The sequence below is a fragment of the Fundulus heteroclitus genome, unplaced genomic scaffold, assembly GCF_011125445.2.
Source record: "Fundulus heteroclitus isolate FHET01 unplaced genomic scaffold, MU-UCD_Fhet_4.1 scaffold_79, whole genome shotgun sequence".
NCBI classification, from domain to species: domain Eukaryota; kingdom Metazoa; phylum Chordata; class Actinopteri; order Cyprinodontiformes; family Fundulidae; genus Fundulus; species Fundulus heteroclitus.
Window position 1 is genome coordinate 1,069,563 of NW_023397241.1, and position 12,403 is coordinate 1,081,965.

The 12,403-nt window shown below is 42.6% G+C and overlaps 1 protein-coding gene across 2 annotated transcripts in view; it reads left to right on the forward strand.

Moving 5' to 3' along the window:
- Positions 1–12,403, forward strand: part of LOC105922322 (trimethylguanosine synthase) — a 351,997-nt gene that overhangs the window by 103,139 nt on the left and 236,455 nt on the right. The gene's annotated exons all lie outside the window — the stretch shown is intronic.

Genomic DNA, 12,403 nt, shown 5'->3' on the forward strand with positions numbered 1-12,403 from the left:
CAACACTGTACTGTGTTGTCATGCTTTCACCTACGAACACCGTTTAACTTCCAGTTTTTAGATATATCTGTGAACTACTCAGAAGTGAAAACGGGATGTGGATATCTTTTATCGTCTCTTCACAGTTACTTCTCGAAGCTCATGTCCAAAAATCAGCGAAATCATCGTTTACAATGAAAGTCAATGACGGAATTCTCCAACCGCTAGAGTGGGCCACTCTAGCTTTTTAAAAAATTTCAAAACTCCGAACAACTTGACCTTACTCACTCAATTTTCACTCTATGTAGACAAATTATACATCAAAACGTAGGTATTTTTGTCAGGATTCGGGAAATGTAACCCTCATTGGTGTGGCATTTATAGATTTTTCGCAAATCACCTCAGAGCGACACAAACCCGAAACTTCCCCTATTCATTTCCTATGGAGCGGTTTTGAAAAATGACGTCTGAAAATCCAAAACATCACATGTTTTCGCATCGTCACTACTCCTAAACCGTTTTATGTACAGGCATGAGACTTTCACACATGAATGTCCCAACCCTTCTGGCACTCAAGAAAAAGGAATTTTGTGGATAACTGTTACGGTTTTTCCACAGGAACAATTTGTTCGGGAGTAGCGAATGTGCAAAATCCTGAAATCGCTTTGGAGCTGCATTTTCCCACATCATCCACTTTTTTACATCGTCGCTGTGCCTACACCGATTTTTGTAAAAATATGAAAATGAGCTACATGGTCATCAAAAGCCTGCTGATACTCACAGTGAAAGAATTATTTTGATATCTCTTATACTTTTTTAGCCAGAGCGATTTGTTCGGGATCATTTTCAGAGGATTTCTGAAATTTCATAAAAATGTCCTTTAGATCATAATTTTTTACGCCTTTATTAAACTTTTTCCAGCAAAAACCGATAGCAAGTCTTCTTCCCCTATCCTTTACGAAATAAACACAGAAAAAATTACGTCTCTACCATTTACGGTTCCGGAGAAATCGTGCGTTGTTCGAGGCAAAGTTCTCCATTATAATCCAATAGGCAGACTTGGACACCAAGTGTCTGCACTTTTTTAGACTGGCCCGCTGCAGCTGTGTCAGTGAGTTTCCATGACGACGGAACTCTGAGGGCCAGTGGGAGACGTTCCATTGAGATAGAATGGCAACTTTCGACGCCAGCTGCAGCGGCTGTGATTAATGTAGAAATCTGAAATTCGCACAGTCACTTCCTCTTAACATTTTAAAATTTTCATGTGACTTTCAGCCATGTGTCAGTTTTCTGTGCCATTTTGGATTTTACATGCTTTCCTATTGGGTCTTTGCTTCCAACAGGACCTGGCATGATGCCTAGACACGACCCACGTGACCAATACAGCACCACCCACCTGTGGGAAATGGCACTACACACCATTTTGGTCAAATGTTGAGTTCTGGGCCCAGATGTGGTGAGGCTGAGTTGCTAAAGGAGGCCAATCTGACCAATGAACTTTGGTCACGTTTGGTGACATTAAGTATTGGCACCCCTATTTGAGGCACTTCCCAGTACAGGATTTGGACCAAACTGACAGAGTACAATCCCCCAGTGATACTGAACACAACCATGTTAGCGGCTAACTGTTAGCATGTTGCTAACCGGAAGTAGCTCTAGAAAGGTCTCACCATCTTCTGCTTCACAGAGTCTGTTCTTACTTTAGAGAGAAACCTCCACAAGAAATTTGGGCTACGTGGCATAAAGCATCTCCAAGCTATGAGGTGTCAAACATCCAATGCTTTTCAATAGGGGACCAAACCCCTTATGGTCCCAATACTGCATGCCCATATATGACGCTACAGTATAGCTCAGATGGAAAGTGCAGGCTTTGCATGCAAGAGGTCGTGGGATCGAAACCCGGCGTGGCAGACCAAGATTTTTGTATTATAATCCCCACAGTGTGTATATTAAAACATGTGTGCTGATCCCATGAAGTATTTTATTGTACCACCCGCCATTTTGAGTTACCATGGCAACGTTATAAACGACGTTTTTTCTCCCTATTTGAGGCTCATCCCAGTACAGGATTTGGACCAAACTAACAGAGTACACTCACCCAGTGATACCATACACAACCATGTTAGCGGCTAACGGTTAGCATGTTGCTAACCGGAAGTAGCTCTAAGAAGCTTGTACAAACTCCTGCTTGACAGATTTGGTGAATTTTAGGATTTTCTCCCTTTTTAGGCACTTCTCAGTACAGGATTTCAACCAAACTAACAGAGTAACATCACCCGGTGATACTGAACACAGCCATGCTAGCGGCTAACCGTTAGCATGTTGCTAACCAGAAGTAGCTTTAGGAAGGTCCTACCAACTTCTGCTTAGCCAGGGTTGTTCTGCCTTTACAGACAGAGGGCTGCAGCTGTCAGTGAGTCTCCATGACAACGCTGCTAGCAAGAGGCTCCTAGGAGGTCCATTGACTTAACATGGCACCTTTCGACGGCCGCTGCGGGGGCTGTGAAGACCGTAGGAAGCTGAAATTCGCAGTGTTGCTTCCTGTTGCTATTTCTGACGGTACGGTACGCACCAAGTGGCAGGCGCCTTGCTAAATTTCTTCAGAAATTTTTCTAGTTATTCTTTATTTTTCTTACATCACGATAAATGCAGCCAGAACTGTAGCGAGCACCCCCACGATATAGGTATCAAAACTTGTGGCTCGATTACGAGATGTGTGCTACTACTTTTATTGGGGTTTCGAGTTACCATGGCAACAAAATTAGCGAAAAACCACCCCCAAAAAACCCCATAGGAATGAATGGAGTCGGGTAGAAACAAAGCCTCAAAAAAGCCTCCAAATGACCGTTTTCAACGCTGTACTGTGTCGTCATGCTTTCACCTACAAACACCGTTTAACTTCCAGTTTGTAGATATATCTGTGAACTACTCAGAAGTGAAAACGGGATGTGGATATCTGTTATCGTCTCCTCAGAAGTACTCCTCAAAGCTCATGTCCAAAAATCAGCAAAATCATCGTTTACAATGAAAGTCAATGACGGAATTCTCCAACCGCTAGAGTGGCCCACTCTAGCTTTTTTAAAGATTTCAAAACTCCGAACAACTTGACCTTTCTCGCTCAATTTTCACTCTACGTAGACAAATTATACATCAAAACGTAGGTATTTTTGTCAGGATTCGGGAAATGTAACCTTCATTGGTGTGGCATTTATAGATTTTTCGCAAATCACCTCAGACCGACACAAACCCGAAACCTCCCCCATTCATTTCCTATGGAGCGGTTTTGAAAAATGACGTCTAAAAATCCAAAACATCACATGTTTTCGCATCGTCGCTACTCCTAAACCGTTTTATGTACAGACATGAGACTTTCACACATGAATGTCCCAACCCTTCTGGCACTCAAGAAAAATGAATTTTGTGGATAACTGTTACGGTTTTTCCACAGGAACAATTTGTTCGGGAGTAGCGAATGTGCAAAATCCTGAAATCGCTTTGGAGCTGCATTTTCCCACATCATCCACTTTTTTACATCGTCGCTGTGCCTACACCGATTTTTGTAAAAATATGAAAATGAGCTACATGGTCATCAAAAGCCTGCTGATACTCACAGTGAAAGAATTATTTTGATATCTCTTATACTTTTTTAGCCAGAGCGATTTGTTCGGGATCATTTTCAGAGGATTTCTGAAATTTCATAAAAATGTCCTTTAGATCATAATTTTTTACGCCTTTATTAAACTTTTTCCAGCAAAAACCGATAGCAAGTCTTCTTCCCCTATCCTTTACGAAATAAACACAGAAAAAATTACGTCTCTACCATTTACGGTTCCGGAGAAATCGTGCGTTGTTCGAGGCAAAGTTCTCCATTATAATCCAATGGGACTTATTGTGACCAAAGTGTCTGCACTTCGGCCGCTGCAGGTGTGTCAGTGAGTTTCCATGACGACGGAACTCTGAGGGCCAGAGCTAGACGCTCCATTGAGATACAATGGCAACTTTCATCGCTCACTGCAGTGGCTGTGATTAATGTAGAAATCTGAAATTCGCACAGTCACTTCCTCTTAACACTTTAAAATTTCCATGTGACTTTCAGCCATGTGTCAGTTTTCTGTGCCATTTTGGATCAAACCACTTATGTTTCCAATAATGCATGCCCATATATGGCGCTACAGTGTAGCACAGATGGAAAGTGCAGGCTTTGCAGGCAAGAGGTCGTGGGATCGATTCCCGGTATGGAAAACTTGGAGTTTTGTATTATAATCCTCACAGTGTGAATATCAAAACATGTGTGCTGATCCCATGAAGTATTTTTTGTACCACCCGCCATTTTGAGTTACAATGGCAACGTTATAAATGACGTTTTTTCTCCCTATTTGAGGCACATCCCAGTACAGGATTTGGACCAAACTGACAGAGTACACTCACCCAGTGATACCATACACAACCATGTTAGCGGCTAACGGTTAGCATGTTGCTAACCGGAATTAGCTCTAGGAAGCCTGTACAAACTTCTGCTTGACAGATTTGGTGAATTTTAGGATTTTCTCCCTTTTTAGGCACTTCTCAGTACAGGATTTCAACCAAACTAACAGACTAACATCACCCGGTGATACTGAACACAGCCATGCTAGCGGCTAACCGTTAGCATGTTGCTAACCGGAAATAGCTTTAGGAAGGTCCTACCAACAGCTGCTTAGCCAGAGTTCTTCAACCTTTACAGACAGAGAGGGCTGTAGCTGTCAGTGAGTCTCCATGACAACGCTGCTAGCAAGAGGCTCCTAGGAGGTCCATTGACTTAACATGGCACCTTTCAACAGCCGCTGCGAGGGCTGTGAAGACCGTAGGAACCTGAAATTCGCAGTGTTACTTCCTGTTGCTATTTCTGACGGTACGGTACGCACCAAGTGGCAGGCGCCTTGCTAAATTTCTTCAGAAATTTTTCTAGTTATTCTTTACTTATTCTTCCTTCACGATTAATGCTGCCCGAACCATAGCGTGCACCCCCACAATTGAGGTATAAAAACGTGTGGCTCGATCTCGAGATGTGTGCTACTACTTTTATTGGGGTTTCGAGTTACCATGGCAACAAAATTAACGAAAAACCACCCCCAAAAATCCCATAGGGATCAATGTTATCGGGTAGAAAGAAAGCCTCAAAAAAGCCTCAAAATGACCATTTTCAAAGCTGTACTGTGTCGCCATGCTTTCACCTATGAACACCGTTTAACTTCCAGTTTGTAGATATATCTGTGACCTACTCAGAAGTGAAAACGGGATGTGGATATCTTTTATCGTCTCTTCACAGTTACTCCTCAAAGCTCATGTCCGAAAATCAGCGAAATCATCGTTTACAATGAAAGTCAATGACGGAATTCTCCAACCGCTAGAGTGGCCCACTCTAGCTTTTTTAAAGATTTCAAAACTCCGAACAACTTGACCTTTCTCGCTCAATTTTCACTCTACGTAGACAAATTATACATCAAAACGTAGGTATTTTTGTCAGGATTCGGGAAATGTAACCCTCATTGGTGTGGCATTTATAGATTTTTCGCAAATCACCTCAGAGCGACACAAACCCGAAACCTCCCCCATTCATTTCCTATGGAGCGGTTTTGAAAAATGACGTCTGAAAATCCAAAACATCACATGTTTTCGCATCGTCGCTACTCCTAAACCGTTTTATGTACAGACATGAGACTTTCACACATGAATGTCCCAACCCTTCTGGCACTCAAGAAAAATAAATTTTGTGGATAACTGTTACGGTTTTTCCACAGGAACAATTTGTTCGGGAGTAGCGAATGTGCAAAATCCTGAAATCGCTTTGGAGCTGCATTTTCCCACATCATCCACTTTTTCACATCGTCGCTGTGCCTACACCGATTTTTGTAAAAATATGAAAATGAGCTACATGGTCATCAAAAGCCTGCTGATACTCACAGTGAAAGAATTATTTTGATATCTCTTATGCTTTTTTAGCCAGAGCGATTTGTTCGGGATCATTTTCAGAGGATTTCTGAAATTTCATTAAAATGTCCTTTAGATCATAATTTTTTACGCCTTTATTAAACTTTTTCCAGCAAAAACCGATAGCAAGTCTTCTTCCCCTATCCTTTACGAAATAAACACAGAAAAAATTACGTCTCTACCATTTACGGTTCCGGAGAAATCGTGCGTTGTTCGAGGCAAAGTTCTCCATTATAATCCAATAGGCAGACTTGGACACCAAGTGTCTGCACTTTTTTAGACTGGCCCGCTGCAGCTGTGTCAGTGAGTTTCCATGACGACGGAACTCTGAGGGCCAGTGGGAGACGTTCCATTGAGATAGAATGGCAACTTTCGACGCCAGCTGCAGCGGCTGTGATTAATGTAGAAATCTGAAATTCGCACAGTCACTTCCTCTTAACATTTTCAAATTTTCATGTGACTTTCAGGCATGTGTCAGTTTACTGTCCCATTTTGGATTTTACATGCTTTCCTATTGGGTCTTTGCTTCCAACAGGACCTGGCATGATGCCTAGACACGACCCACTTGGCCAATACAGCACCACCCACATGTGGGAAATGGCACTACACACTATTTTGGTCAAATGTTGAGTTCTGGGCCCAGATGTGGTGAGGCTGAGTTGCTAAAGGAGGCCAATCTGACCAATGAACTTTGGTCACGTTTGGTGACATTAAGTATTGGCACCCCTATTTGAGGCACTTCCCAGTACAGGATTTGGACCAAACTGACAGAGTACAATCACCCGGTGATACTGAACACAACCATGTTAGCGGCTAACTGTTAGCATGTTGCTAACCGGAAGTAGCTCTAGAAAGGTCTCACCATCTTCTGCTTCACAGAGTCTGTTCTTACTTTAGAGAGAAAGCTCCACAAGAAATTTGGGCTACGTGGCATAAAGCATCTCCAAGCTATGAGGTGTCAAACATCCAATGCTTTTCAATGGGGGACCAAACCCCTTATGGTCCCAATACTGCATGCCCATATATGGCGCTACAGTATAGCTCAGATGGAAAGTGCAGGCTTTGCATGCAAGAGGTCGTGGGATCGAAACCCGGCGTGGCAGACTAAGATTTTTGTATTATAATCCCCACAGTGTGTATATTAAAACATATGTGCTGATCCCATGAAGTATTTTTTTGTACCACCCGCCATTTTCAGTTACCATGGCAACGTTATAAACAACGTTTTTTCTCCCTATTTAAGGCTCATCCCAGTACAGGATTTGGATCCAAACTAACAGAGTACACTCACCCAGTGATACCAAACACAACCATGTTAGCGGCTAACGTTTAGCATGTTGCTAACCGGAAGTAGCTCTAGGAAGCCTGTACAAACTTCTGCTTGACAGATTTGGTGAATTTTAGCATTTTCTCCCTTTTTAGGCACTTCTCAGTACAGGATTTCAACCAAACTAACAGAGTAACATCACCCGCTGATACTGAACACAGCCATGCTAGCGGCTAACCGTTAGCATGTTGCTAACCGGAAATAGCTTTAGGAAGGTCCTACCAACTGCTGCTTAGCCAGAGTTCTTCTGCCTTTACAGACAGAGAGAGGGCTGCAGCTCTCACTGAGTCTCCATGACAACGGTGCTAGCAAGAGGCTCCTAGGAGGTCCATTGACTTAACATGGCACCTTTCAACGGCCGCTGCGAGGGCTGTGAAGACCGTAGGAAGCTGAAATTTGCACTGTTACTTCCTCTTGCTATTTCTGACGGTACGGTACGCACCAAGTGGCAGGCGCCTTACTAAATTTCTTCAGAAATTTTTTAGGCGCCTGCCATAGCATTTGCAATGAGGAGGCAGTGCTGTGCGAAGCACAGCACTGCCTCCCATGCAAATGCATGGAGGCACCTATTACTATTCACCTCTAAACGGACTATTTATTAGGCGCCTGCCATAGCATTTGCAATGAGGAGGCAGTGCTGTGCGAAGCACAGCACTGCCTCCCATGCAAATGCATGGAGGCACCTATTACTATTCACCTCTAAACGGATTATTTATTATTCTTAATTTTTCTTCCGTCACGATTAATGCGGCCCGAACCGTAGCGAGCACCCCCACAATATAGGTATCAAAACGTGGGGCTCGATTACGAGATGTGTGCTGGTACTTTTATTGGGGTTTTGAGTTACCATGGCAACAAAATTAGCGAAAAACCACCCCCAAAAAACCCATACGAATGAATGGAGTCGGGTAGAAAGAAAGCCTCAAAAAAGCCTCCAAATGACCATTTTCAACGCTGTACTGTGTCGTCATGCTTTCACCTACGAACACCGTTTAACTTCCAGTTTGTAGATATATCTGTGACCTACTCAGAAGTGAAAACGGGATGCGGATATCTTTTATCGTCTCTTCACAGTTACTCCTCAAAGCTCATGTCCAAAAATCAGCGAAATCATCGTTTACAATGAAAGTCAATGACGGAATTCTCCAACCGCTAGAGTGGCCCACTCTAGCTTTTTTTAAAGATTTCAAAACTCCGAACAACTTGACCTTACTCGCTCAATTTTCACTCTACGTAGACAAATTATACATCAAAACGTAGGTATTTTTGTCAGGATTCGGGAAATGTAACCCTCATTGGTGTGGCATTTATAGATTTTTCGCAAATCACCTCAGAGCGACACAAACCCGAAACCTCCCTCATTCATTTCCTATGGAGCGGTTTTGAAAAATGACGTCTAAAATCCAAAACATCACATGTTTTCGCATCGTCGCTACTCCTAAACCGTTTTATGTACAGACATGAGACTTTCACACATGAATGTCCCAACCCTTCTGGCACTCAAGAAAAATTAATTTTGTGGATAACTGTTACGGTTTTTCCACAGGAACAATTTGTTCGGGAAGTAGCGAATGTGCAAAATCCTGAAATCGCTTTGGAGCTGCATTTTCCCACATCATCCACTTTTTTACATCGTCGCTGTTCCTACACCGATTTTTGTAAAAATATGAAAATGAGCTACATGGTCATCAAAAGCCTGCTGATACTCACAGTGAAAGAATTATTTTGATATCTCTTATACTTTTTTAGCCAGACCGATTTGTTCGGGATCATTTTCAGAGGATTTCTGAAATTTCATAAAAATGTCCTTTAGATCATAATTTTTTACGCCTTTATTAAACTTTTTCCAGCAAAAACCGATAGCAAGTCTTCTTCCCCTATCCGTTACGAAATAAACACAGAAAAAATTACGTCTCTACCATTTACGGTTCCGGAGAAATCGTGCGTTGTTCGAGGCAAAGTTCTCCATTATAATCCAATAGGCAGACTTGGACACCAAAGTGTCTGCACTTTTTTAGACTGGCCCGCTGCAGCCTGTGTCAGTGAGTTTTCCATGACGACGGAACTCTGAGGGCCAGTGGGAGACGTTCCATTGAGATAGAATGGCAACTTTCAACGCCAGCTGCAGCGGCTGTGATTAATGTAGAAATCTGAAATTCGCACAGTCACTTCCTCTTAACATTTTAAAATTTTCATGTGACTTTCAGCCATGTGTCAGTTTACTGTCCCATTTTGGATTTTACATGCTTTCCTATTGGGTCTTTGCTTCCAACAGGACCTGGCATGATGCCTAGACACGACCCACTTGGCCAATACAGCACCACCCACCTGTGGGAAATGGCACTACACACCATTTTGGTCAAATGTTGAGTTCTGGGCCCAGATGTGGTGAGGCTGAGTTGCTAAAGGAGGCCAATCTGACCAATCAACTTTGGTCACGTTTGGTGACATTAAGTATTGGCACCCCTATTTGAGGCACTTCCCAGTACAGGATTTGGACCAAACTGACAGAGTACAATCACCCGGTGATGCTGAACACAACCATGTTAGCGGCTAACTGTTAGCATGTTGCTAACCGGAAGTAGCTCTAGAAAGGTCTCACCATCTTCTGCTTCACAGAGTCTGTTCTTACTTTAGAGAGAAAGCTCCACAAGAAATTTGGGCTACGTGGCATAAAGCATCTCCAAGCTATGCAGGTGTCAAACATCCAATGCTTTTCAATGGGGGACCAAACCCCTTATGGTCCCAATACTGCATGCCCATATATGGCACTACAGTATAGCTCAGATGGAAAGTGCAGGCTTTGCATGCAAGAGTTGTGGGATCGAAACCCGGCTGTGGCAGACTAAGATTTTTGTATTATAATCCCCACAGTGTGTATATTAAAACATATGTGCTGATCCCATGAAGTATTTTTTTGTACCACCCGCCATTTTCAGTTACCATGGCAACGTTATAAACAACGTTTTTTCTCCCTATTTAAGGCTCATCCCAGTACAGGATTTGGACCAAACTAACAGAGTACACTCACCCAGTGATACCAAACACAACCATGTTAGCGGCTAACGGTTAGCATGTTGCTAACCGGAAGTAGCTCTAGGAAGCCTGTACAAACTTCTGCTTGACAGATTTGGTGAATTTTAGGAATTTTCTCCCTTTTTAGGCACTTCTCAGTACAGGATTTCAACCAAACTTACAGAGTAACATCACCCGGCTGATACTGAACACAGCCATGCTAGCGGCTAACCGTTAGCATGTTGCTAACCGGAAATAGCTTTAGGAAGGTCCTACCAAAGCTGCTTAGCCAGAGTTCTTCTGCCTTTACAGACAGAGAGGGCTGTAGCTGTCAGTGAGTCTCTCCATGACAACGCTGCTAGCAAGAGGCTCCTATGACTTAACATGGCACCTTTCAACGGCCGCTGCGAGGGCTGTGAAGACCGTAGGAACCTAAATTCACAGTTTTACCTTCCTGTTGCTATTTCTGACGGTACGGTACGCACCAAGTGGCAGGTGCCTTACTAAATTTCTTCAGAAATTTCTAGTTTATTATTATTCTTTATTTTTCTTACAATCACGATAAATGCAGCCAGAACTGTAGCGAGCACCCCCACGATATAGGTATCAAAACTTGTGGCTCGATTACGAGATGTGTGCTACTACTTGTATTGGGGGTTTCGAGTTACCATGGCAAACAAAATTAGCGAAATAACCACCCCCAAAAAACCCATAGGAATAATGGAGTCGGGTAGACAGAAAGCCTCAAAAAAGCCTCCAAATGACCGGTTTCAACGCTGTACTGTGTCGTCATGCTTTCACCTACGAACACCGTTTAACTTCCAGTTTGTAGATATATCTGTGACCTACTCAGAAGTGAAAACGGCATGTGGATATCTTTTATCGTCTCTTCACAGTTACTCCTCAAAGCTCATGTCCAAAAATCAGCGAAATCATCGTTTACAATGAAAGTCAATGACGGAATTCTCCAACCGCTAGAGTGGCCCACTCTAGCTTTTTTAAAGATTTCAAAACTCCGAACAACTTGACCTTACTCGCTCAATTTTCACTCTACGTAGACAAATTATACATCAAAACGTAGGAATTTTTGTCAGGATTCGGGAAATGTAACCCTCATTGGTGTGGCATTTATAGATTTTTCGCAAATCACCTCAGAGCGACACAAACCCGAAACCTCCCTCATTCATTTCCTATGGAGCGGTTTTGAAAAATGACGTCTAAAAATCCAAAACATCACATGTTTCGCATCGTCGCTACTCCTAAACCGTTTTATGTACAGACATGAGACTTTCACACACAAATGTCCCAACCCTTCTGGCACTCACAAAAAAGGAATTTTGTGGGATAACTGTTACGGTTTTTTCCGCAGGAAACAATTGTTTCGGGGAGTAGCGAATGTGCAAAATCCTAAAAACGCTTTGGAGCTGCATTTTCCCACATCAACCACTTTTTTACATCGTCGCTGTGTCTACACCGATTTTTTGTAAAAATATGAAAATCAGCTACATGGTCATCAAAAGCCTGCTGATACTCACAGTGAAAGAATTATTTTGATATCTCTATACTTTTTTAGCCAGGAGCGATTTGTTCGGGATCATTTTCAGAGGATTTCTGAAATTTCATAAAAATGTCCTTTAATCATAATTTTTTACGCCTTTATTAAACTTTTTCCAGCAAAAACCGATAGCAGTCTTCTTCCCCTATCCTTTACGAAATAAACACAGAAAAAATTACGTCTCTACCATTTACGGTTCCGGAGAAATCGTGCGTTGTTCCGAGGCAAAGTTCTCCATTATCATCCAATAGCAACTTGGACCCAGTGTCTGCCTTTTTTAGACTGGCCCCGCAGGGCGTGTCAGTGAGTTTCCATGACGACGGAACTCTGATGGCCAGTGGAGACGTTCCATTGAGATAGAATGGCAACTTTCGACGCCAGCTACAGCGGGCTGTGATAAGTGTAGAAATCTGAAAATTCGGCAATCACTTCCTACTTAACATTTTAAAATTTTAAAGTGACTTTCAGCCATGTTCATTTTCTTCTGTCCCATTTTTGGATTTTACATGCCTTTCCTCTTGGCCTTTGCTTCAAACAGGACCCTGGCATGATAACCA